At 36.6% G+C, this 27,709-nt stretch overlaps 1 pseudogene; it reads left to right on the forward strand.

Moving 5' to 3' along the window:
* Positions 1–8,039: 8,039 nt before the first annotated feature.
* The window catches only part of LOC102812350, a 143,492-nt pseudogene continuing 123,822 nt past the window's right edge, over positions 8,040–27,709 (forward strand).

Raw genomic sequence — 27,709 nt, forward strand, 5'->3', positions numbered from 1 at the left:
GCTATACAGGGTCACTATGGAGCAGAATCAACTTGACAACACTTAACAACAACAAAAACAACATGGCTTATTGAGATTGCCTTGATTAGTTATGCAAACTTCCCTTCCCCAAGTTGCCAGATTCGCCAGTAAAACTGGATCTGATACTTGAAGCAAATGGTGCATTTACCTTCCATGAACTGCTTCTTTTTCTATTTAATATTTATTTCTTTTTTCCCAAATATAATCACTTAGTAATTTTAACTTTGATTGGTTCTGTTACATATATGAAGTCCTGGTATAGTACTGTTGGATAAGCACTGGACCTCAAAGTCAGATTGAATCGCCATGTTGGCAGTTCAAACTAACCAGTCGCTCCTAGGATACCATATACAGAGTCACTATGAGTTAGAACCTACTCAATGACACTTAATCACAGCAACAACAAGGAGTTCCAATTAGGGTGGGGCTAAAAAGTAAGGACTAATGTGGATCTAAGAACTAATGATCAATGTGAAACTAAAGATTTAGTGTTAAAGTGGAACTCTGGTAGCATAGTGGTTACGAGTTGGGCTGCTAATCATGGTCATGGTCAGCCCTTCAAAACTACCAGCAGTTCCTTGGGAGGAAGATGATGCTTTCTACTGTTGGAACCAACTCCATGGCACATAACCACCACCAAAGAGTAAGGAATAAGGTGGACCTAAGGATTAAGGTGAACAAATACTTTCACAATACTGATTAACCTGTATGCTAAACAAATAATCAGAGAAGCTGGGTTATCTGAAGAAAAATGTGGCATCAGGATTGGAGGAAGACTCATTAACAAACTGCGATATGCAGATGATACAACCTTGCTTGCTGAAAGTGAAGAGGACTTAAAATATTTACTGGTGAAGATCAAAGAGCACACCTTTCCATATGAATTGCATCTCAATGTTGTTGTTGTTGTTGTTAACTACAATGGAGTTGGTTCTGACTCACAGTGACCCTGCACAGGGTTTCTGAGGCTGCAAATCTTTACAGGAGCAGAAAGCTTCATCTTTCTTTCATGAAACAGTTGTTAGTTTCATACTGCCGAACTTGAGGTTAGCAGCCTGATTAGTAACTACTACACTATCAGGGAAAGAAAATAAAAATCCTCACCACTGGATCAGTAAACAACATTCTTATCAACAGAGAAAAGACTGAAATTGCCAAGGACTTCATTAGGCAAATCTGCTGCACAAGACCTTTACAAAGTGTTGAAGAGCAAAGATGTCAACTTGAGGACTAATGTGTGCCTGACCATGGTATTTTCATTAACCTCACATGCATGCAAAAGCTGGACAGTGAACAAGGAAGACCGTAGAAGAACTGATGCTTTTGAGTTACGGTATTGGAGGAGAATATTGAAAGTACCATGGGCTGCCAAAAGAACCAACAGATCTGTGTTGGAAGAAGTGCAACCGGAGTGCTCCTTGGAGAACAGGATGGCCAAACTTTGTTTCTCATACTTAGGACATATTGTTAGAAGGGATCAATCTCTGGAGAAGGATATCATGTTTGGTAAGGTGGATGGTCAGAGAAAAAGAGGAAGACCCCCCAGCAAGATGGATTAGTCAAGTGGCATCATCAATGGGCTCAAGCGTGGCAACAATGGTAAGGTTGGCCCAGGATTGGGCAGTGTTTCATTCTGCTGTGCATAAGGTCTCTATGAATCCTTACTGATTCAATGGCACCTAAAAACAACATCAACAAGGATTAAGGACAAGACGCATTAACCCACAGCGCCACACCAGGGCTTCCCCCACCACCACCACATTGTTGTTGTTGTTGTTGGGTGCCGTGGAGTCAGTTCCGACTCATAGCGACCCTGTACAGGGTTTTCCGAGGCTGTAAGTCTTTATAGGAGCAGAAAGCCTCATCTTTCTCCCATAGAACAGCTGGTACTTTCGAACTGCTGCTGACCTTAAGGTTCTTCTACTACACTTAGAAGGTGTGAATCATGTCACCATACTTATGTACCCTTGGGGACATGATCTAAGTCAAATGTATAGGAATGCTTTGGCAAATTTCACTGTCTTGCTCTGGATCTCACATCTGACTCATCATGTCTGTTATCCACTAGGAGGTACTTGCAACCTATCACCGACCAATTCCTGAAACCCCCTGCATTAAGAGTTTATAGTCTGAACTGTCAATTTGGGTTCCTCAACTCCTGAGACTACATGGGTGAGGAGAAATTCTCAAGACTGACCTGTGAAATACGGATTTGGGATGTGCCAGTCTCCACAATTGTGTGAGCCATTTCCTTTTACAGTTGTAAATTCTGGGAGATGTAGCCGTATATTTCAGAATACTGAGACATGAAGGAGGGGTGGGAGTGGTGATTGATATCAAGGATTATGGTGGAAAACACAGACATTTGGGATATTTTAAACCTCCACATCACAGGGACCAGCCTCATGCTGATCTTTCTAAAAAAACTTATTTGTGCAGCAGCAGTTTGTGCTCGTTCACATTTTATCAGATTTTGTGAAATCTTGGATCTTTTGGCTAATACAGTTCCCAAAATATCACGATCATATATAAATCAAATAAAAAAATTAGACATGTATTTTGGGAGGATTTTAGCTGAAATGTGAATGAGACTTCTCCTACTTATTTTTGCTTTTTAGAAAACATGTCATTTTCACCAGTCTAGCTAAAATACTTTGCAAATTATTGTTTAGGGATTAACTGAATAGACATATTTAATTAGTGAGTCCAAAACCAAAATCTAATCTTCCATAATCCCAAATAGTCAACTGAAATAAAAGCTTTTAAGATAAGAACCTAGCTCTATGATTGAGTGCTTTAGATGCTTTGGGAGGCAGTGATTTCTAACATTCTTAATCCTTTTTAATTCAACGTGTGAAATGTGTATGATAATAAAATTCTATGTTTGCCTCTATTTATTTGCATTTTTATTTCAAAAGTGCCTCATATTGTTTTAAGGGAACCAAAGTACTTTTCAGCTCACTAAGTCTCAGTTTCCACAATTACCTAGTATAGATAATAAAACTTGCCTCTGGCTTTGAGTAATATTACAGATGATGGAAATTCACTTGACGAGCATTTGCAAATGATTAAATTCTTTCTGTATGTACTTCACTGTGTTTTTGTGAGGTAAAGTGCTTTAAAACTTTAAAATTCCTACTTTGACTGTATTGTCTCTGGACTGTTAGTCATTTTGTGTTGATTACACAGTCTTCACATAGTCACCAACATCTTGACTGGTCAATTCCATGATGTGTAGATTTTGTTTGGTTTTGTTTTATAGTATCTGATCTCATTCTGGTTAGCTGGAGTGTAGATATTATGAAACAAACACTCACACTTCTGTATATATGCCACAGACAGACATGCATATGGAATGAGGGAGGTTAACAAATTTAACCACCACTTGTCTGTCAGTTTGTTGTGGCTTGAGTGTTGCTGTGATTCTGGAAGCTATGCAGCCAGTATTTTAAACAGCAGTAGGGTCACCCATGGAATCTTGATGTGGCACTGTGGGTTAATGTGCTGGATTGCAAAGTCAGTTTGACCCACAAAGTTAGTGGTTCAAGTTCACCAGCCACTCCTCTGAAATTCTATATAGAGTTGCTATGGGTCAGAATCAACTCGATGGCACTTAACAACAACAACAGGGTCAGCCATGATAGACAGTTTTCAGCTAAGCTTCCAGACTAGGAAGAAGGAGAAACAGACTACTTTAGAATATTAAGTCACTGAAAACCTTCTCAATAGTAGTGGAACAGTACCAGCATCAAATATTGAATATTGAAACATGATCAAGAACACCAGAATATTGTCAGATACAGTGTCAGAAGATGAACCCTCAGGTTAGAAGTCACTCAAAATATAACTAGAGAAGAGCTGCCTCCTCAAAATAAAGTTAACCATGATGGCATGAATGGAATGAAGTCTTTGGGACCTTAGTTCATGAGGCACAAATCAAAATGAAGAGAAACAGCTGTAAATATCCACTAACAATCAGAACATGGAATGTAAAAAATATGAATCTAGGAAAATTGAAAATTGTCAAATATGAAATGGAATGCATAAACATCAATATCCTAGGCATTAGTGAACTGAAATGGACTGGTATTGGTCATTTTGAATCTGGCAACCACATAGTTTACAATGCAGGAAATGACAAATTGAAGGGGAATGGCATCTCATTCATTATCAAAAAGAACATTTCAAGAGCAGACATCTGGTACAATGCTGTCTCTGATAGGATAACAACATCAGCAACAACAACAACAGCAAATTTTTCAGTCTGAAATTGATCAATCAAGATGTATTGATCATTAATGGTGGTTGGACTGAAAAGCTTGGAAACTAAGGAAAGATCAGCAGTTAGAAACTTTTCTGGAGATTGGGTGATAGAATTTTTTAAAACCAATGACTTTTTTATTGCAAATACCTTTTATAAATAGCAAAAAAAAAAAAAAGACTGTACACATGGACATCACCAGATGAAATACACAGAAATCAAATTGACTGCATCTCTGGAAAGAGACAGTGGCAAAGCTAAATATCACCAATGAAAACAAGGCCAGGGACAGACTGTGGAACAGATCATCACTTGCTAACAGGCAAGTTCTGGCTGAAACTGAAGTCAATTAAAACAAGCCCAAAAGAGCCAAAATATGACCTTGAACATATATCATCTGAATTTATAGATCATCCAAAGAACATATTTGCTGCATTAAACACTTAAAACCAAAGGCCTGAAGAGTTGTGGTTCAACATCAAGAACATCATACAGGAAAAGAAAGCAAAAGATAATTAAGAAGACAAAAAAAATGTGGGTTTTTTTCTTCTTCATATAACCTAGCTTCTCAGATTATTTGTTCAGCGTACAGGTTGAATAAGTATGGTGAAAGAATACAACCCTGTCACACACCTTTCTTAATTTGAAACCTTTCAGTGTTCCCATGTTCCGTTTGAACAATATCTCTTAGTCCATGTACAGATTCCTCATGAGCACAATTAAGTGTTCAGGAATACTTATGCTTTGCAATGTTGTCCATAGCCCGTCATGATCCACACAGTCGAAAGTGTTTGCGTAGTCAATAAAGCACAGGTAAACATCTTTTTGATATTCTCTGCTTTCAGCCAAGATCCATTGGACATCCACAATGATATCCCTCATTCCACGACCTCGTCTGAATCTGGCTTGAACCTCTGGAAGTTCTCTGTCAATGTATACTTGCAGCCATTTCTGTATTACCATTAATAAAACTTTACTAGCATGGGATATCAAAGATACTTCAGATATAGAAGTACATGAAGTGAAACAAAATTATACAACTAAAAATAGGGTTTCAGAAAAATAAATTTGTAATGAAGACAACTTAAGACAAAATGAAAGAATAGTATAGATACAGAACTTCCAAAAGAGGAGGAACTAAAGCAAATTTCAAGATAAATAGATTGTTTCAAACTGGGGATGAAATTAATAAGTTACAAGGCAATTTCTAAGAAAATCAATACACCTTCACATAAAAACAAAAGGGAGAATATTCAGAAATATTTGGTTAACATTAAAACCATGGCAATGAAGAAAATGTGAAGAAAACCCACAAGCAAAATGAACTTAGTGCAGAAAATTACATGGAACATGAAAACCATCAGCACCACGCACACACACACACAAAATACACAGCAAAACGACAGCAATTAGTTCATGCTTATTGGTAATAACATTGAATGTAAGTAGACTAAATGTTACAGGCAGGATATAGACAGTAGCAGAATGAATAAAAAAATAGGATCCTTCAATATGCTGTCTGCAAGAGATATACACAACAAAGACAAAAGTAGACTAAAAGTCATAGGATGGAAAAAATATATCAAGCAAATGGTAATCAAAAGTAAGGAAGGGGTGGCAATATTAATTTCTGATAAAATGGACTATAAGGTAAAAACCAGCATAAGAGACAAAGAAGGACACTATATAATGATTAAAGGTCCAATTGTACAAGAGGACACAACCATTAAAAAACTATACGTCCAATGAAAGAGCATGAAAAATTCATAAATCAAACTCTAATAGAACTGAAGAAAGAAACCGCACTCCATAAAAATAGAATTTAATGCAACACTTTTGTTGAAGGACAAAACAACTAGAAATAAACTCAACAAAGACACAGAAGAACTACATAACATAATCAACCAACTTGACCTTGTAGACATATAAAGAGCACCCAGCCCAATAGCAGCAGAATATACATTCTTCTCCAGGACACATGGAAATTCTCTAGACTAGACCACATGTTAAGCCACAAAGTAAACTTCAATTAAATTAAAAATATCAAAAACTACAAAATTTATTCTCAGATGTATTTCTCAGATATGCTATAAAATTAGAGAACAATAGGAAGATCAAGGGGGAGGGAATAAAATTACTGAGTTTCAAATAGAAAACTTTAAAAATGAATAAAATATTCCGTGAATCAAACTTGAACAAAACATCACATAACAAAACCTTTATGACACAGTAAAAAGAGTGCTTAGTGAGAAATTTATAGCAACAAGTGCTTGCAGATAAAAACAAGAAGAACCAAAATCAACAGCTTAACTCAACATTTTCAACAATTAGAACAAGAGCAGCATGGTCAGTCTACAGCATTTAAAAAAATAAAACTAAAAACACAATAGGAAGAATCAGTAAGACAAGAAATTAATTCTTTGAGAGGATTAATGAAATCAACAAACTCTTGGCAAAAAAAAAAAAGGAGGATAAGGTGCAAAGATCACAAATAAGATACGGTTGATGTCACAATAGAATCAACTAAAATTAAAAGAATAATAGCAGAAGACTGTCACAAATTGTATTTCAAAAAAGTTGAAAATCTAGAAGAAATGCAAAAATTTCTAGAAACACATGACCCACCTAAACTAACACAGACTGGTAAAAACCTTGAACAGACCTATAACAAAAAGAAATTTATCATGCACTGAAAAATTTCCAACAACAAAAAATGTCCAGACCCAGATGGTTTTTTGATCCATTCTACTAAAAATGCTGAGAAGAGATGACAGCAATTTTATTTAAACTATTATGGAATATAGAAAAGAATGGACAACTCCCAAATTAATTTTAAAAATCTGATACTGAAACTAGGCAAAGACATTACTGAAAAAGAAAATCATAGACCAATGTCCCTTATGAACAAAGATGTAAAAATTCTTAACAAAATCTTAGCCAGTAGAATCCAGAAACATATTGAAAAAAAAAAAAATCATTATTAGGTGGGATTCATATCAGATATCCAGTATGCAGAGATGGTTTAGTATTACAAAAAACCAATCAACCACATAAATGAAGAAAAGCAAACAAACAAAAAAAAAAACACATGATCATATAAATCAATGCAGAAAATGCATTTGACAAAATTCAACACTCATTCCTGATTAAAAAAACACTCAGCAGAATAGAACTAGAAGGACATTTTTTCAATAATTATTACAATTTGCAAACCAATAACTAAAGACAGTGATGATGAAATTGAAGAATTCTGCCAATTTCTTTAGTCTGAAATTGCTGAAACATACAGCCAAGATGCATTGATAATTACTAGGATTTGGAATGGAAAAATTGGTAACAAAAAGCAAGGATCAGAAGTTGGAAAATATGTCCTTGGTGATAAAAACAATGCTGAAGGTTGCATGCTAGAATTTTTCAATGTCAATGACTTATTGTAAATACTTTTTTTTCAAAAACATAAAGTGTGGCTGTACATTGGATGAATTACACAGGAACCAAATCTATTACTTCGGTGGGAAGTGATGGTGGAAAATCTCAGCGTCTCTGGCTGAAGATGATGGAAATATTAAAACAAGTCCACCATAGCCAAAATATCACTTTAAATATATCCCACCTGAATTAAGAGATGATCTCAAGAATAAATGTGATATGTTAGATATTAATGAAAGATATCCAGAGGAGTTGTGGGATGAATGCCATGCATAAAGAAAGTAAAAGATTTAAAAAAAAAAAAAGAAAGAAAGAAGAAAATACCAACATGGTGTCACGAGAGACTCTGAAACTTGCTCTTGAATGTATAAAAGCAAAAGCTACTGGAAAAAATGAGAAAGTAAAATAACTGAGCAGAAAATTTCAAATGGCAGCCTGAAAAGGCAAAGTAAATAATTATAAAGAAATGTGCAAAGACCTAGAATTCAAAAACCAAAAGGGAAGAACATACTCAGCCTTTCTCAAGCTGAAATAGCATAATAACAAATTCAGTTTCCTGGTTGCAATATGGAAGGATATTACATGATGCTGAAAACATCAATAGAAAATGGCAGGAATACACTGTATCCAAAAGAATTGGTAGAATGTGACAAGAGACAGTGGTATTGAATGAAGAAGTGCAAGCTACACTGAAGGCATTGGTAAAAAAAACAAAACAAGGTACCAGGAACTGAATTGATGGAATACAAATTAAAATATTTCAAAAAGTGATGTGGCACTGTAGGCACTCAGTCAACTATGTCAAGAAATTTGTAATATAACTATCTGGACAACTGATTGGAAGAGATCCATATGTGTATATATTCCAAAGGAAGGTGATACAATAAAATGTGCATTTCATCAGACAGTATCTTTAATAAGACATACAAGTAAATTTTTGCTTAAGATAATTAAAAATAGTTGTAGCAGTCCATCAAAAGGGAGCTAAACAAGGCATATCATTGCTGATATCAGATGGATCTTGGTGCCAGAAAATACCAGAAAGATATTTACTTGTGCTTCAGTGACTACGAAAGTCTTTTGGTATGTGAATCATAACCAACTATGGATAACATTGAGAAAAAAGGGTATTTCAGAACACTTAATTTTGCTGATTCAAAGAGGCCATGGTTCAAACAGAATAAAGGGTATACTAAATGGTTTAAAATCAGGAATGGTATTTGCTAGGGTTGTATCCTTTCAGTAAAGTTATTCAATCTGTATGCTGAGCAAATACTCAGAGAAACTGGGTTATATGAAGAAAAATATGTCATGAGGATTGGAGAAGACTCATTAACAACTTTGGCTGTGCAGGCGACCGTAACCTTGCTTGCTGGAAGCAAAGAAGTCTTGAAATACTGATGAGGATCAAAGACTATTGCCCGCAGTATGGATTGTACCTCAATGTAAAGAAAACAAAAATGCTCCCAACTGGACTAATAAATAACATCATGATAAATGGAGAAAAGATTGATGTTTTCAGACTTCATTTTGCTCATATGCACAATAACACTCCTAGAATCAGCAGCCAAGTTGTCAAATAACTTACTGCATTATGCAAATCTGTTGTAAAAGACCTCTTTATAATGTTATCGAGCAAAGATGCCAGTTTAAAAGTTCATGTGCACCTCACCCAAGCATGGTATTTCCAATATGCATGTAAAAATTGGACAATGATTAAGAAAGCCTGTAGAAGAATTGAAGCCTATGAGTTATGACGTTGGTGAAGTATATTGAAAGAAGTATGGAGAGATATATGCCTGAGTGTTTAAAAAAATAAAAATAAAAAAGTGGTAAAATGAATGGAGAAATACTGTTAACTGATGGTACATTAAGGGGATTATAATCATTGTAATGAAACAAAGTATATGATTTGTTGAATATAAACCTGATGATCTGCCCTGTAAACATTCACTAAATTCACAATAAAAACTTTTTTAAAAAGAATGAAGTTTAGAGACAGGTAACTATATTACAGGGCTATTGTTTTTGTTAAGTGCCATATAGTTGGTTCTGACTCATAGCGACCCTGAGTAGGGTTTCCGAGGCTGTAAATCTTCAATGGAGCAGAAAACCTCATCTTTCTCCCACAGAACAGATGGCAGTTTCCAACTGCTGACCTTGAAGTTAGCAACCTGACTCTTAAAAAAAACCAATCAGTTGAAAGGAGATTTTCTTGAGGGGGGAGGGGGGAGAAGTGGGAGGTTTTCTCCAGTATATAAATGCATATTCTGGCAAAGAGCTTTCTCTTTTTCTCTACACTGCACTCATTTCATTGCCTGACCTTCAACTTTTGGAACATGAGCCTGCAGAATTCTCTGGCCTCTCAGCTGACATACAAATTGTGGCTCTCAATTCTGTGAGCCAGTTAAGTCCTCGAGTGTATTTGTGTGACTTTTAGAGTTAGAGTTTGTCAGCCACTGAAGCCATGTGAGAGAGTAAAGGACTCATCCTCGCACCTGAAATGCAGATTTTGTGTTCATAGGGCCTGAAACCATGTGAACAAGCAGATGTCTTCAGTCTGGCTTCTGGTCCATGGAGTTTAGATTTGCCAACCCCTACAATTTTGTATATCATCTCCTTGAGGTAAATTTATAGGTAGGTAGGTAGGTAGATAGGTAGGTAAGGAGGGAGGAAGGCAGGGATGGAGAGAGGGAGATAGATAGATAGATAGATAGATAGATAGATAGATAGATAGATAGATAGATAGATAGATAGACCGACTTGAGATTCAAAAATATCATTGCACATGAAGATGGAGGTGTGATAGGCAGGGACAGCAATGACATCTTGGATAAGTTCAGTGTTTATCTTAATGGTGCAGCAGGCTATTAATGGAAGGTCAGTCAGTGACTCAAATGCATCAGCCCCTCCACTGCCAAAAGATGAGACAATTTGCTTCCATAAAGATTTACAGCCTCAGAAATCCCAGGGAAAGTGTCTATTTTGTCCTAAAGGATTACTTTGAGTTAAAATTGACTCCACAGCAGTAGCTTTGGTTTTGAATTTGACCTTTGAGTACATAAAGAATGAGAAAATCAATGTTAAAGAGTCAGGGTTATACAAGTAAAATGTCACATTCTATATTGGAAACTGAGCAGACTAAGTTCTGCAGAGTCTCAGGTTCTTCAATTATAAAAATTGGATAGCAATGTCAAGCCCAGAGAGGTTATTTTCCTCATAAATGAAGACTTGTCTATTAAATGCTGAGTAGAGAATGTAACATATGTAGTTATCCTCATCATATTTCACGAGGAAAGTTGGAAATATGTGTGGTCCTGAGAATAATTGGTTTCAGTTAGATAAGAAGTAGGAGCAAAGAGCCTGAATTCTCTAATTCATGCCATCTTATTATCTGGAAGGAAATTTGAAAACTGTCATTGAAGCAATCTTCTGCAGTCAATGCTTAAAACACTGGTTTATAAGCAGTAGAAAACAGATTAAACTATCTCTCAGTGGTGGCGTCTTAAAACAGATTCCCAGTTAGAATTTCAATGCATCGCAATTGCATTTTCCCCCTTTAGACATTTCATCAATACAGTCTATTGCCTTGTCCCTTGGTAGATTTTCATCAATGAGAAGATAACCTTTAAACTAGTAAGAAGGTTGAGTCACAAGACCAGGGATTAATGAGTCATGCAGGCTTTGTAAATGAAACATCTAGTTTCATGATCCCTAACATTTACTGCACTTAGACATTTGTTAGGAAAGATAAAGAAAAGAAAAGAAAGCCATTGTGAAGCAACATGATTGGCAAACACTGATAAAAGGTACACTACATCATGATGATTATTAAAGCCAGAAGAGAAAAGACACCAATGTTTTGTTAAAACTGTTAAATATACATCAGTAAGTAAAAGCTTTTTATTCTCAAATTTCAAGACTTGACTCATCTAAGACTGTGAGTGAAAAACCATGGAAAAGATATGATTATATTAAGTAACATATGCTGAATTGCTCCATGTATCATAAAATCTTATCATATATTGTTGTTGTTAAGCACTGTTGAGTCAGTTTCGACTCATAGTGATCCTGTACAGGGTTTCCAAGGAGTGCCTGGTGAACGTGAACCACCAAACTTGCAGTTCAAACCTACCATGCAGTCCATCACATTAACCCACAACACCACACCAAGAGTTAATATTACATATTAAGGTATCTTAACTTTGGTGCTCTGCTAGGATTAGGACTTGTTTCCACCAAAAATAAAAAAATAAAAATCCACTGATGTTTGGTTGATTTTCACTCACAACGACACTATAGCACAGAGCAGAATTGCCCTATTAGTTTTCCAAGACCATAAACATTTACAGAAATCAAAAGAAAACAAAAAGACCAGCCTCATCTTTGTTCTACCAAGAAGATGATGGATTTCAGCTACTGCTCTTTGGTCTAACAACTGAGTGTTTAAGCACTGTGCAACCATGACTCCTTATATTCAAACAGGTGATAAAATCATCCTATACTTGATGAATACACATAAATGATACACATAGTCTACATGCTATAAAAACTAAACTAATTTTTATTTCTGGAAAAATCTAAATATCTACCTTTTAGTTTGGAAGAAACAAATTATCAATGCAATTGCTTTTTGTCTTTAAAACTTCCCAAGATATGCTGGTCTTTGAGAAGGTTGATATTTTCCAGAAAGAGTTCTGACAAATGTAGAATCTCATAGCCTTGAATTAAATAGTAGTTCAGGATCTTTTTGGACCTTGTTTACTTAACTAAGCTACAGGGTTTGCACTTCAATGTAAAGAAAATGAAAATCCTCACAATTGGATCAATAAAAAACATCACGATAAGTGGAGAAAAGATTGAACTTGTCAAAGACTTCAATATACATTGATCCACAATCAATGCTCACAGAAGCAGCAGTCAAGAAATCAGATGACATATTTTGTTAACAAAAATCTGTTGCAAAATACCTCTTTAAGGTTTTCAAGAGAAAAGATATCAGTTTGAGGACTAAAGTATACCTGACCCAAGTTATGGTATTTTCAATCATCTCATATGCATGTGAATGTTGGACAATGAATAAGGAAGACCATAGAAGAATCAAGATATTTGAATTATGGTTTTGGTGATAAATATTGAAAGTACTATGGACTACCAGAAAAAAACAAATCTATCTTGGAAGTAGTATAGCCAGAAAGCTTTATAGAAGCAAGAATGACATGACTTGTATCTCATACTTTGAACATATTGTTAGAAAGAATCAATCCCTGAAGAAGGATCCCATGCTTGGAGAAGTAGAGAATCCGTGTATAAGATGAACACCCCCAGCAAATGTGAAAGCCATGAGATATGAATGAACTTGAAATATTGGCACAATGGCAACAGCAGTGTTTCTTTCTTATTAGCATAGGGTCACTATGAGTCAGAATCAACTCGATGGCAGCTAATAACAACAGGGGAAAAGAAATCAATTCTTGTTGACAGTAATGACAAAGCAAAGGGTGTTTTTTTTTTGGGGGGGGGGGTTGGTCTGTTTTTTAAATTGCAAGTTGTTAACACAGAGAACTTACAAAGTTGTACTGAATTCAAATATTATTATTTGTGAATTATTTTAAAATTGATGTTTACTGCCTCAAGAGAAGCATATGCAAAGGGAAGTCTAAAGGCAGCCAAACCAGCAGATTCCACCTTAAGTAGATGGCTGGATATTGGAAATATCTGACAATGATGGATTGTCAACCATGAAATGATATAAACAACATCTTTATGTATTTTCAGTGTTATCCACAAACAGATTAAATAAGAGATGTTTCTTAAGTACATCCCAATTGTAGAAATGGAGAGAGTAAGCCATTTTGTCTTGATAACATAGTTTTCAATGTTGTTAACTGACTTGCCTTTTTTTGATCACATACAGAATAAGAACTCCACGATAAGATTCCATTCATTTGTTTAATAAATGGTTATTAAGTGTAGTGCTGTGGGATCCACACTGGATTTCTTACCACAAGGTTGATGGTTCAAATCCACAGTCATTCCTTGAAAACCCAATACAGGACCACTTTGAATCACAACGGACTCAACAGCATTTAACAACAGCTATGTGGCACACATTATTTTCAGTTCACACATGCAGTGATGCAACAGAGTAACATTACATAACTCAAGGAAATTATATTTGAAAGAGTCAATAAAGAACACACAAATTCATAAATATATGACATAATATCAGAGGAAAATTGTTGCTGTTAAGTGCCACCAAATCCATCCTGATTCATAGCTACCTTGTATATGGTTTCTGAGAAGTGATTGATGGGTTTGAACCACTGAATCTGTGATTAGTAATCCAGCACGTATCCTGTAGCACCATACTAGGAATCCTAGAGGAAGAATAAAAAAAAGAAACTGAATAAAATAAAGCAGATTAGATAGAGGATGTTTGGAATGGACAGCTGTTCAGGGAAAACCTCCCTGAGGAGGAGGCATTTACACCCAATCTAAATGATGATGGTGATGATCGGGGTTTTGGCAGCAGTTATCCAGACTGAAGGAACAATACATGTGAAAACCATGAGACATGAATGAACTCGAAATATTGCCAAGTTAGTCCTGGTGTAGCATTATAAGTACTTGACTGCTAACAAATAAAATAAGAGATTCAAACTGATCAGCTGATCTTCGGAGAAACTATGCAGGGTCGCTATGAGTCAGAACGGACTCAATGGCACTTAACAACAGTGTTGTTGTTGTTGTTGTTAAGTGCCGTCGAGTCCGTTTCGACCCTTAGCGACCCTGTATTGGGTTTCTGAGGCGTGACTGGTAAACTAGAACCGCCGACCTTGCAGTTCAAACGGATTTGCAATCTGGCGCATTAACCCACAGCGCCACACCAGGACTCCAACAACAGTGTAGCTAGACAGTAATGAGTGAAGCAAGTAATTGGGGACAATTTCTCTAGTGGTTCTTTTTCTAACTGCTATTTTTCTGTTGTTAGTTTTTTGCCCCTCCCCCCCAAAAAAAGCACATAAAAATATTTAGTTTCAGAATAAAATCTACTAAATGTTTTTGCTAAATGCCTTCAAGTTGGTTCAAATTCATGGTGACCCTGTAACGGTTTCTGAAAATCTACTCATACTAGTGCTAAATTAACATTTCAAAGAACCTAAGCAATGTTTATGGTGCTACTTTCCCATAGGCAATTCAATATTAAAACAATAAATAATAACCCATAAAATGAGAATATGGAAGTCTAACAAGTTTCTGATGTTTCCCTTGATAACCATTTTGGCAGACACTAAAATATTACTTAACATCCATTTCTGATCTTCTTTCCTTTTACATAACCTTGAATTTGTTGGTGACAGCAAGGTCCCTGATTTATTATACCACTGCATTTTGCATCTGAGAATAACTACATGGTACAGATATTACCAATAAGTCATCAGCAAAATGAAAGTTTGTGCAAAATCTTTTGATTTCCCAATAAAGGGATTAGGAACAACAACAACAACAACAAAAAAAATCCCACAAAAACTTACCCCTTTCCAATATTCCTTTTTTCTTTCTCTAACATTTTCATGATGGGTCCATCTGAAGCTGTCATCTTGTAATCATTAGGTGACACCTGAATCCCTGATAATTCGACTGTGATGTTGAACCTACTCTATCTTCTGAATTCTGCTTAGAGAAGGAAAGCAATTCCCATGTATGGTTTCATAATTATTTGAGGACTGTCTTAGCTATCCAGTGTTGCTATTAGAGAAAACCAACAAGTGGATGGCTTTAACAGAGACTTACTCTATCATAGGTTAGGAGGTTAGAGGTCTGAATTCAGAGTACTGGCTTTGAAGAAAGGTCCTTGTCTCCTTTCAGCATCTATAGTCCCAGCATTCCTTGGAGATCTCCATGTGTCTTGACATTATTCTTTCCCTGGACCTAGGTAATTGACAATGCAGGGACACCAGGTTCAAATTAGGCACTCCACTCCAGGCTCTTCTTTCTTAGTGGTAGTAGGTTCCTCTGACTCTGTTCACGTCTCTCTCATTTACTATTTCATAAAAGATGGTCTGAAGATACAACCTAATCCTGAAGATTGCATCTGGCCTCAATAACATAGAAGTGAGGATTTACAAAGCATAGGATATTTGAGCTAAGCACATCAGATCACATCTAGGAATGATTGCATTATATAAGAGCTCACCATGGTGTTTTAACTGCTAAACCCACCAAGAATCCTGGCCCAGTCAAGTTGACATAAAACCTTAACTATCACAGGGGCTTTTGTCACTTACAAAAATCACATTCCTAATTCTATGACTCTTTGATGTTTGAAGCTTGTTTGCCTTCTCACTTTTGGGTACACTCTGTGCTGTGATTAGTCTAGTTACTTGATGAACATAAACAGGAGGAACGAGCATTTTCTGTGCTCTGAGCAGTAGTCTGGCTAAGCCTCAAAGGTCTACTTAACCACCTTAACAAAACTATGAATCCTGTGCTGTTAATATTCAATTTCACAGAATCTGATTTTCAGATGTGTAACTAGACCAAGGCCACACCGTTTTTGAGTTAGGGTCTAAATCAAGTCCAGAATCTCTGGCTCTATATACTCTTCTATACTCTATCCTTGATTGTACAAGATGAAATGGACCTAGCTAATGAGATTTATGGAAAGAAAGAAAGAAAAAGAAAAAAAAAAAGACTTTGCTTTGTACAAGTCAATGAAAATGGGGAAATGTAGAATAACTGTCTCTTAGACAAGAGTCCTGCTTTCACTCTAAAGGATAAGCACTAGACCACACGTTTTGTTTGAACCACAAGTTGGCAATTCAGACCCACCAGCTGCTCCTCAGAAACCCTATAAAGGGTCACTATGAGTCAGAACAACTTGACTGCACTTAACAACAGGCAGGAGTCCTGGTGTGGTGCTGTAGGATAAGCATTGGATTGTTAACTATAAAGTTAATGGTTGAAACCCAAGAGCCACTCCTTAGAAACTCTATATAGAGTTACTATGGGTCAGACCCAACTGGACAGTACTGAACAACAAGGCAGTCCTGGTATGAATCTGTAGGAATAAATAATAGATTACTATGCACAAGGTCCATGGTTCAAACCCACGAGTCTCTGCTCAGAAACACTATAAAGGATGGCTATGGGTCGGAACCGACTTGATTGCATTTAGCAACAACAGGAAATATCTGTCCTTATTATATATATTCAAATTCAGTGTTTCTGCATACTTCTTAACATTTTCTGCATTTAAATTAGTTAACAGTTTTTCTGGTGAAAATAAAATATCAGTCCCAATGAAATGCCAATAACAGTTTCATAGGAATTTAAAATAGCTAAGTAATACAGTTTGGAATATATTTTAAGGAAAACACTGACAGACTGTTAAAAAACAATGACAACAACAACAACAACAAAAACTAGAGGGCAACTTACTAATTAAATTTATTGAGAACTGTGTTTTTGTTTGCTTAGGAAACTGAAATTTGTGAAAACATTTGAATACAAAGCCTATAGCTGTCAAATACTCTTCATGAATTAGAGGTTCCCTTTTAGCTGGTGTATAGTCCAAGGCCATGTGTACCCAGAACCCCATGTGATCTGCATTTCAAAGGACCAAGAATGATTACAGTCCTATTTTATGAAATTATGGGTAGGATTAGGGGGGTGGGAATCTAATTTGATAGTAAGAAGTCTTTAAAGAAATGAGATAATGGGGTTACAAAAATGCAAGAGAACTATCTTACATTTGATATGTCATTCAGTATCATGGTTTCTAAAATGTTAGTATCTTATTAACCATTAATACACATTTAGACAATTTCCTATGGACAAATGTATTGAATATTAGCAGCCCAATTCGTAACCACTCTGCTACCACAGCTCCTATAACAAGTGGAGTAGTTTAAAATATTTTTGAATGCTTTCTGAATAGAAAATATCATGAGATTCCTAAACTTATTCCCATAAAAACAAGCACACACCCCAAATTTTATATTCAGTCTCAGAAAGTTGTAGATGCTATGGTAAACTGAAAAAAATTTTAAGTCACTCCGTTATGATGTATGTGAAAGTTAAAGACAAAAAGGCTATAGAAAAAGAAAACTGCAGTTTTAAACCATTTAAATATCCATACCCTGTTGTAAGAACAGTCCATAGAAAAAAGGAATTTGTTTGACCTTTCTATTTCAATTCCTCTATGGTTTAATTAAGTTATTGATCTACATTGCACCAACAGGGACTTTTAACAGAGGACAAAACAGAGATTGTTTTTTTGCTTTTTTTTTGCAAATATATGCAAGAGGTTAGAATAGCAATTCTGCAAAATTTCAGTTGCTGTAAGCACTTGGAATTGGAATGACTGGAAAGAAAATTGGCAAACAGCCATTTGTACATGTACTGACACAGTAAGATCAATGTTACAACTTTCTGTTTTGTTTAATAGTTTTCTGAAGAACTAGAGGCACAAACTATTTTGTATTATAAACTGGAAAATGAACCAGGAGTGAAAAATTGCCAGGTTTTGTAGAACATTCAGGCATGTTGTTGTTGTTGTTAGGTGCCTTCAAGTTAGCACTACCCATAGTGACAGTATGGGCCACAGAACGAAATACTGCCCAGTTCAGCATCAACCAAACAATCATTGCTATGCTTGAGCCCATTGCTGCTGTCACTGTGCCAGTCCATCTCATTGGGGACTTTCCTTTATTTTCACTGACTTTCCAAACATGATGTCTTTCTCCAGGATGTGTCCTTCCTGCTAATATGTCCAAAGTATGAGAGATGTAATCTGGCCATCATGGTTTCTAAGGAGCATTATGGCTGTGCTTTTTCCAACACAGATCTGTTTGTTCTTTTGACAGTCCATGATACTTTTAATATTCTCCTCCAAGACCATAGCTCAAATGCATAAATTCTTCTAGAATCTTCCTTATTCACTATCCTACTTTTGCATGTATATAAGGTTATTGAAAATACTATGGTTTGGGTCAGACACACCTTAGTCCTCAAACTGACATCTTTGCTCTTCAACACTTTAAAGAGGTCTCCTGCAGCAGATTTGCCTAATGCAATGAGTACTGTTGGATGACCCCAGCAAAATGAAGTCTTTAACAAATTCAATCTTTTCTCCATTTATATGGTTGTTGTTGGTCCCGTGTGAAGATTTTATTTTTCTTTACATTGAAATGCAACCCATACCAAAGGCTGTGGTCTTTGATCTTTATCAGTAAGTATTTTAAGTACTGTTTGCTTTCAACAAGCAAGGTTATATCATCTGCATATCACAGGCTGTTAATGAGTCTCCTCCAATCTTGCAGCCATGTTCTTCTTCATATAATCCACCATCTTGAATTATTGAATGATAGGTTACATGGGAGAACATCAGTTTGTTTGTTTTTTTTTCTTAAATGTTTTATTGTGAATTATGTGATAGTTTACATGGGAGAACATCAGTTTTACATTCATTCTATCATATTTTATTTCATTGCAATGATTACAGTTCCCTCCATGCATCGTCATTCAACAGTATTTGCTTCTATCCCTTCTGTTTTTATGGAATATATTATCATTTAAACAACCAACCATAGGGCACATTCTTCAAACCTGTTTCCTGGCTACCAGCAAACAGCCTTTCTCTTTCCATGAGTCTAGAGTCCTCAGTTGCTCTATCTCTTCATATCATCATCTCTGCCTCCATCTCGGGTGTTGCTGCTTCTCTGGATAGGGTCCCGCATTCTGGTCATGCTCTTCTACCTTGATGGTCCTAGAGTCCTCTGTTCCTGGAATGTAATATTAACTATTCCTCCTTTTTGGTTATAAAACTTCTATCTTTACAGTTGTGAAAATTGCTTTAGTCATAATAGCAATTACTATTGAATCATAAGAATCTTATCCCCATCTTCTTTCACCAGACCCATCTAGACAAGATGAAAACTATTCAGTGGGGATTCTACCTTCCTCTGCACACTCTAAAACTAAATGCCCTTTGGAAAATTTATAAGCCAGTCACTTCGTGCCCCCCACCCCCACACACCAGTTTTAGGTAGCCAGTGTTCCAGTTGCCTGTCCTTGTCAACAACCCTCTGTGCTGAGGGATAGTATTGATACTTGATGTGAAGACTCCTTCCCTCTCAGTTGGTATTTTGAGCTACTACATCCATAAGTATAGGTCAAGTGCATCAAATTGTAGCAATTTACATTTGTTTCCTTTATCAATTTTCTTTTTTTATGTTCCTCTAGTTGCATTCTGATCATCAAGTTATTGAAAACTAGGTCAAATGAGTACTATCTGCAAGTTTGGGCATTCTTGTGCATCTTCCTTCACTTGATATCAGCTGGACACTTCACTCTCAGCTCTAGCCTTCTGTGGCTATGTCCTTGCCCATGGGCCCAGGAGTCACCAGGTCTCACCTTGCTTCAGACCAACCAGTCCTTCCTCTATACTCTTTCATTTCCAGAATGGGAGTCTATAAAACATGGTCAAATTCAGGCCGTATCTTCATTGCTGCCTTTCCCCCACTTCAACTCACCAGTAGATCAACATGGTTGCCAGCAAGCGTACATGCATGCTTGTGTATTCCTTTTGAGTTTCAGTCTTGGAGGGGGGTTTGTCCTGAAGGAATTTGATTGCTTGCCTTGATTGCTCCCTGGTGAACAACTTGCTTATTCTTCTAGTAGCCAATCAGACTTCCAATTCTGTTTTTGATTTTCTGCTGGTCTTTCTTTCAAGAAGTATCATCTGTTCCTCTACCTGCTCCAGGCTGGTCTGCTTGTCATTTCAAGTGGGAATGTACCACTTCAGAAGGCTCTGGATGGGGCTCAGTATTCCACCTAAGGTTCTATACACTACAAAGGCTCTGCAAGAAGTCTATTTCACTGGGCAAGTTCTAGAACCCTTTTTAAGTATTCCAATCTCATAGGCTGAAGAGGGGCTTACAGGCGTTCTATAATCATCTTTCCTGATATTCCTTTGTATCCCATTCAAGGTGTATTTTACAATAGTAGGCAAGGGAAACCAATATTTATAAGACAGTCAAGGATCTTAACATTATCTCCCCTCTTTTACCCACCAGCATACAGATTTACTTAGTATTGAGAAACAATGGAACCTGGCACACACCATTACTAATTTTAAACCATTCGGTGTTCCCTTGTTCTGTTCAAACAATGGCCTCTTGGTCTAAGTGCAGGTTCCTCATGAGCACAATCAGATATTCTGGAATACTCATTCTCAACAGTGTTGTCCATAGCTTGTAATGATCCACACACTCAAAAGTCTTTGTATAGTCAATAAAACACAGGTAAACATCTTTCTGGTATTCTTTACTTTCAGCCAAGATCCATCTGACGTCCCATGTCCCAGTCTGAATCTGGATTGAAACTCTGGAAGTTCTCTGTCAATGTACTGTTGCAGCAGGTTTTGAATTATCATTAGCAAAATTTTACTTGCATGTGATATTAATGATACTGTACAATGATTTCTGCATTCCATTGGATTACCTCTCTTTGGGATGCACACCAATATGTTTTTCATCCAATCATTTGGTGAGGTAGCTAGCGGTCTTCCAAATTTCTTGTCATACTTGAGTTAGTGCCTCCAGTATCACATCAGTTTGTTGAAAGATTTCAATTTCTATGCAATTAATTCCCAGAGTCTTGTTTTATGTCAATGCCTTCAGTGCACCTTAGACTTCTTCCTTCAGTATTATTTTTTTGTTTGTTGCTAATACAAAATCAGTATTATTTATATTATTAGCTTTTGATTATATGTTAACTCTTGAAATAGTTGAATATCGAACATTGCTTTTTAATACAGTGATTCTCTTATTATTTTCATCTTCTTTTGATGCAATCCATATCAAAGACTGTGGTCTTTGATTTTCATCAGTAAGTATTTTAAGTCCTCTTCAGTTTCAGCAAGCAAGGTTGTATCACCTGCATATTGCAGGTTGTTAATGAGTCTTCCTCCAATCCTGATGTCATGTTTTGCTTCATACAACCCACCTTCTCAGATTATTTACTCAGCATACAGGTTGAATAAGTATAGTGAAAAAATACAACACTGTTGCACACCTTTCTTAATTTCAAACCATTCAGTGTTCTCATGGTCTGTTTGAACAACTGCTTCTTGGTTCAGGTACAGATTCCTCATGAGCACAATTAAATATTCAGGAATGCTCATACTTTGCAATGTCGTCCAAAGCTTGTCATGATCCACACAATCGAAAGGTTTGTAGAGTCAATAAAGTACAGGTAAACATCTTTCTAATATTCTCTGCTTTCAGCCAAGATCCATCAGATATCAGCAATGATATCTCTCATTCCACATCCTCTTCTGAATCCAGTTTGAACCTCTGGAACTTCTCTGTCAATGTATGCTTGCAGCTATTTCTTTATTACCTTTAGTAAAATTTTACTTGCATGGGATATCAAAGATATTGTCCAATGATTACTGTATTCTGTTGGGTCACCTCTCTTTGGAATGAGCACAAATATGGATCTCTTCCAATCAGTTGGACAGATAGTTGTATTCCAAATATCTTGCCATAGATGAGTGAGTGCCTCCAGTGCTGCCTTGCTTTCTTGAAAGTTTTCAATTTTTATTCCATCAATTCCTGGTGCCTTGTTCTTTGCCAATTCCTTCAGTTCATCTTGGACTTCTTCCTTCAGTATCATTGGCTCTTGATCATATGCTACCTCTTGAAACAGTTGAACATCAACCATTTCCTTTTGGATACAGTGACTTTGTTTGTTCTTTCCATCTTCTTTTGATGCTTTCTGTATCATTCAATAATTTGCCCAGGGAATCCTTCAATCATGAAAGTCTTTCTTCAGTTCCTCCAGCTTGAGAAATGCTGAGCGTGTTCTTCCTTTTTGATTTTCTGACTCATCCACCCAATAGCACCATATAAACTCTGTATTTTAATTGTTAGCTTGTCTCACTGATTTTTTCACTAGAATTCAAGTACTTTGGAGGACAGGAACTCTTTGCAACTCAATTTGTTAAGCCCCTTAACATGGTAGTTTTTTTTTCTTCAGAATTTTATTTCTATCAATCAATTCTAAATATTTCAGTCAAAGAAAATATTCTTCTGCCATAAATAAAATCAATTAATCACTTAGCTTATTAAGATCCTGAAAAAGGGGAAATAATCTTAAATAAAACAGCATTAACTCTAAAAGTATTACTACTGCCATGAATTGGTAATTATTGTTGATGTTAAAATTGTTGTTAGGTGCTAGCTGGTTGCCTCTGATTCATAGTGACCTTATGTATAAGAAAACACAATGCTGCCCAATCTTATCTCATCCTCAACATCCTTGCTATGTTTGAGTCCATTGTTGTAACCACCATGTTCATACATTTCATAGGCAGTCTCCCTCTTTTTCACAGACTTTACCAGATATGCTGTCATCTCTATTGACTGGTCCCTCCTGATGATATATTCAAAGTAAGCAAGACAATATCTAATAATATTTGCTTCTAAGGAACAGTGTGACTGTATTTCTTCCAGGACTGATTTGTTCATGCTTCTGATCATCCATGGCATACTCAATATTTTTTACCAACACTGCAATCTAAATGTATCACAGTTTTTTTCAGTCTTTCTTCTTGGTTTTTCCTCCCTCACATGCGTTGGGTCTTAATCAACAAAGATACAACTTTGATTTGTGAGATTTTAAAGAAGTCTTTTAACACATACTTGCCAATGTGTCTATTATTATAATTTTCTGTCCATATACATATTTGGAAAGATGTGCTCATAATTTATACCAAATTTTATATTCTGAATTTTAATATTATTTCTCAATATTTAAAGTTCTTTATAAAGAGGATTATTTAATTTTATTTAAGTAAGCACAAGTAGGCAGGACCCACAGAGGATTCAGTTTCATGGAGCTAATAGGGATTCTTGAAATGTCTGACTTGCTCTTTACTCTACAGTTGTTGTTGTTGTTAAGTGTCGTCGAGTCGGTTCTGACCCATAACGACCCTGTACAGGATTTCCAAGGCTGTAAATCTTTACAGGAGCAGAAAGCCTCATCTTTCCCCCGCGGAGCAGCTGGTAGTCTCAAACTGCTGACCTTGCGGTTACTCTACTGTTATAAGTCCCCAAAACAACTAACACTGGCAGCCCAAGGACCTATTTGAGAAAATGTATCAGATGGTAAAAAATGAATTATAGCATGTGAGAAGTCTGAATTTTATGGATACTTGAAAATATTTCTACTTGAATTATCAACAGAATTAGATTCTTAACAATCCAAGTACCATAAAAGGAAGCCTTCTGACTACTTCCAGTGGTTTCGGACAATAAATACTCCTATGAAGACTATGGAGTCCCCGTGTGATACTATAGGATAAGCACTAGAATCACAAGGGCAGTTTAAACTGCAAGGATTGCAGTTCAAATTCACCAGTTGCCCTTTGGAAACCCTATATAGGGTTGCTCTGATTTTGAACCAACTCTACAACACTTAGCAACAACAACAACATGAAGACTATGATGAAAAGTAATTAAAATATATATGGGTACAAAGGAAAACTGCAAAGTCTGTTTTTGAGGTATGGTTTGTCCCACCCAAATTAGAGTTAACCTATGTCAAAGCAAGGGGCCCTCGTGGTGTTATGACTTAAGCATTGGGCTGCTAACTACAAGGTTGGCAGCTCAAGCCCATCAATGGCTCTGAGAGAGAAATGTAAGGCTGTCTGCTCTTTCAGTCTCAGAAACCATAAGGAGCTGTTGTACTCTGACCTACAGAGTCACAATGAGTTGGAATTGACTGGACAGCAATGGAATGGTATAAAGCCAGAGGAAGACCAATTTAAAAAAAAAAATCAAAACAGAAAAGCAGTGTCTTAATTTGTATTCAATTCTGCTTAAGAAACACTATTTCCCCAGTTTTACACATTTTTGTTTCCTCTTCAGCTAATACATAGAGTGAGAAATCTTTCAAAATGTGTGTTCTTAATGGAAAACCCCCTTATGCCAAGTCAGAATTAACTCTTTGGTATAGTTAGAGTAATTTAACATATTAATGTGTTTTCAATGTATTTTGCTACTCATTTAATTTTTTTAAGTAACTTGTCCTAACTGAACTGTAATTAGCCTAAAGGTAAGAATCAGCTCCAAATTGGAGCACTGGTATGATGCTGTAGAATAAGCAGAGAACCACAAGGTTGGCGGTTCAAGCCCACCAGACAGACACAGCTTGGAAGCCTTATATAGGGTTATGACTTGAAACAGATTTGACAAGTATGTACATTTTGAGGACCTTATGTTTTATGAAGTCCTGATGTGACACTGTTGTTGTTGTCAGGTGCCATCAAGTTGGAACCAAGTCATAGCGACCCCATGCACAGCAGAACGAAACAATGTCCGATCCTGGGCCAACCTCACTACCGCTGCCACACTTGAGTCCATCAATGATGCCACCTGTCCAATCCATCTCGTTAGAGGTCTTCCTCTTTTTCTCTGACCCTCCACCTTACCCAGCATGACATCCTTCTCCAACGACTGTTTCCTCCGGACAATATGTCCAAAGTATGAGAGACGAAGCTTAGCCATCCTGGCCTCCAAGGAGCACTCTGGCTGCACTTCTTCCAAAAGAGATCTATTGGTTCTTTTGGCAGTCCATGGCACTTTCAGTATTCTCCTCCAACACCACAACTCAAAGGCATCAATTCTTCTACAATCTTCCTTAGTCACTGCCCAGCTTTCGCATCCATATGAGGCTATTGAAAACACCATGGCCTGGGTCAGGCACACCTTAGTCCTCAAGCTGACATCTCTGCTCTTCAACACTTTAAAAAGTTCCTGTGCAGCAGATTTGCCCAATGCAATATGTCGTCTGATCTCTTGACTGCTGATTCCATGAGTGTTGATAGTTGATCCAAGAAGAATGAAGTCCTTGACAACCTCAATCTTTTCTCCATTGATAAGAATGTTGTTTATTGGCCCAGTGGTGAGGATTTTTGTTTTCTTGACATTGAGATGTAATCCATATCTAAGGCTGTGCTCTTTGATCTTCATAAGTAAATGTTTCAAGTCCTCTTCACTTGTGACACTGTAGGATACAAAATAGATTGTTAACTGTAAGGTCACAGGTTCAAACCTACCAGCCACTCTTCATAAGACTGATATGGTGTCCTTATGATTCAGAAATGACCATATGACTTTAACAACAGCAAAAAATATTTGTGCATTGCATTTTCATAAAAAAATAGGGTCTCTGTAAGTTGGCGTAATCATATCAAAACCAAAAGAATCATAGTCTTGACTGTGTAATATATTTGTATTACACTTTGATTTTGTTGTTGCTGTTAAGTGCCATTGAATTGGTTCTGACTCATAGGGACCCCATAATTATTGATACTAAATACTGAATAACATTAATGTGACAAAACTGAGGAAAATAACTGTGACAATGAATAAGTATAAGTGGTTGGTTGCATAAATTTGAAAAATACTGGTATTAACTGGTCTTCCTTGTTGTTAAGTCCATTGAGTCGTTTCTGATTCATAGTGACACTGTATAAGTTTTCCAAAAAGCAGCTGGTGTGTTTGAATTGCCAACCTCATGGTTGTCAGCCTATTATTTATCCTACAGTGATACACCAGGACTTCCTTGCAGGTTTATGGATATTATCCTATCACATGCAGCACTATACTTTAAGATGTATCTTGGAGTATTCTTTTTGACAGTGAATGTGATGCGATTCCTCTTCAATTTGTCTTTCCCAACACAGCAGACTATATGATTGATTCAAAATCCCTAATACCAATTCATTTGAACTCACCAATGACCCTAGGATACAGAGCTTTATGGGGTCCATTTAATTTTTGACAGACTCCAGTTTTCCTAGATTCATACATTCCATGTTGTAATTATAAAGCTGCCCTACTGAGGGATATTTTTATTGTAGAAAAAGTGATCTCGTCTTGTATTGGAGAAAGCAATTTGCAGGGTAGGAAGGAATCTGGTGGGGAGAGTGCTTATTCTAGAAACTTGAGGTAGGATGGTAGGTGTTTGCTGCTGGAAATCCAACTCCTGTGTCATCAGAAAGAAAATGAAATCGAAGTCATCAGCATGTAAAACATATTGATATAGCACACTTATGAAATCTACATGTGGAGGTTTGGCAGTTTTGGTGTAAAAATATGGTCGAGCCAAGAAAAGTTTATGGAGCAGCTCTATCCTGTAACCATGAGTCCAAATCAACTCAACAGCAAACAACAACAAACTATATTGAACAAATACAAATCTATCATAAAACTTCCCTAGCAATTCCTATTTCAGAAATAACAGGGATTTTATTACATTAGGTGTCTTGGTGTGGTGTTATAGGATAGGAAGGAGCTCTGGTAGTGTAGTGGTTATGAATCTGGCTGCAAACCGTAAGGTCAGCAGTTTGAAACTACCAGCTGTTGCGCAGGAGAAAGATGAGGTGGTCTGCTCCCGTAAAGATTTACAGCCTTAGAAACCCTGTACAGGGTCATTATGAGTCGGAACCGACTCCACGGCACTTAACAACTACAACTAATCACAAGGCTGGCAGTTCAAGCCCACCAGCTGCTCACTGGAAACCCTATATAAGGTCAGTTTGAGTTGGAAATTACTCGACCACACTTAAACAACAGTATATCCCATTAATCCCCTAAAGATTTTATTGCTCTTGTCAGCACTGGTATATAGTACCTATAATCTTGCTCTTTTGACTTTGAATGAATCTTATCTTACTTTTTAATTATGAATGATACAAGCTCTGCAGTGTACTAATGTACTGATTCTCCAGAGACCTATTTCTTTCCATAAACCCTGGTCTTCTCTTCAGATATCAAAGCAAATTATTGTCTGTTTTCTTTAAAATAGTGTACCATTGACATTTTCCTGGTGCCTTGTTCTTTGCCACTTCTTTCAATGCACTTTGGACTTCCTCTCTGAGTATCATTGGCTCTTGTTCATATGGTATCTCTTGAAATGGTT

This window comes from Chrysochloris asiatica, unplaced genomic scaffold (genome assembly GCF_000296735.1).
Source record: "Chrysochloris asiatica unplaced genomic scaffold, ChrAsi1.0 scaffold00196, whole genome shotgun sequence".
Taxonomy (NCBI): Eukaryota; Metazoa; Chordata; class Mammalia; order Afrosoricida; family Chrysochloridae; genus Chrysochloris; species Chrysochloris asiatica.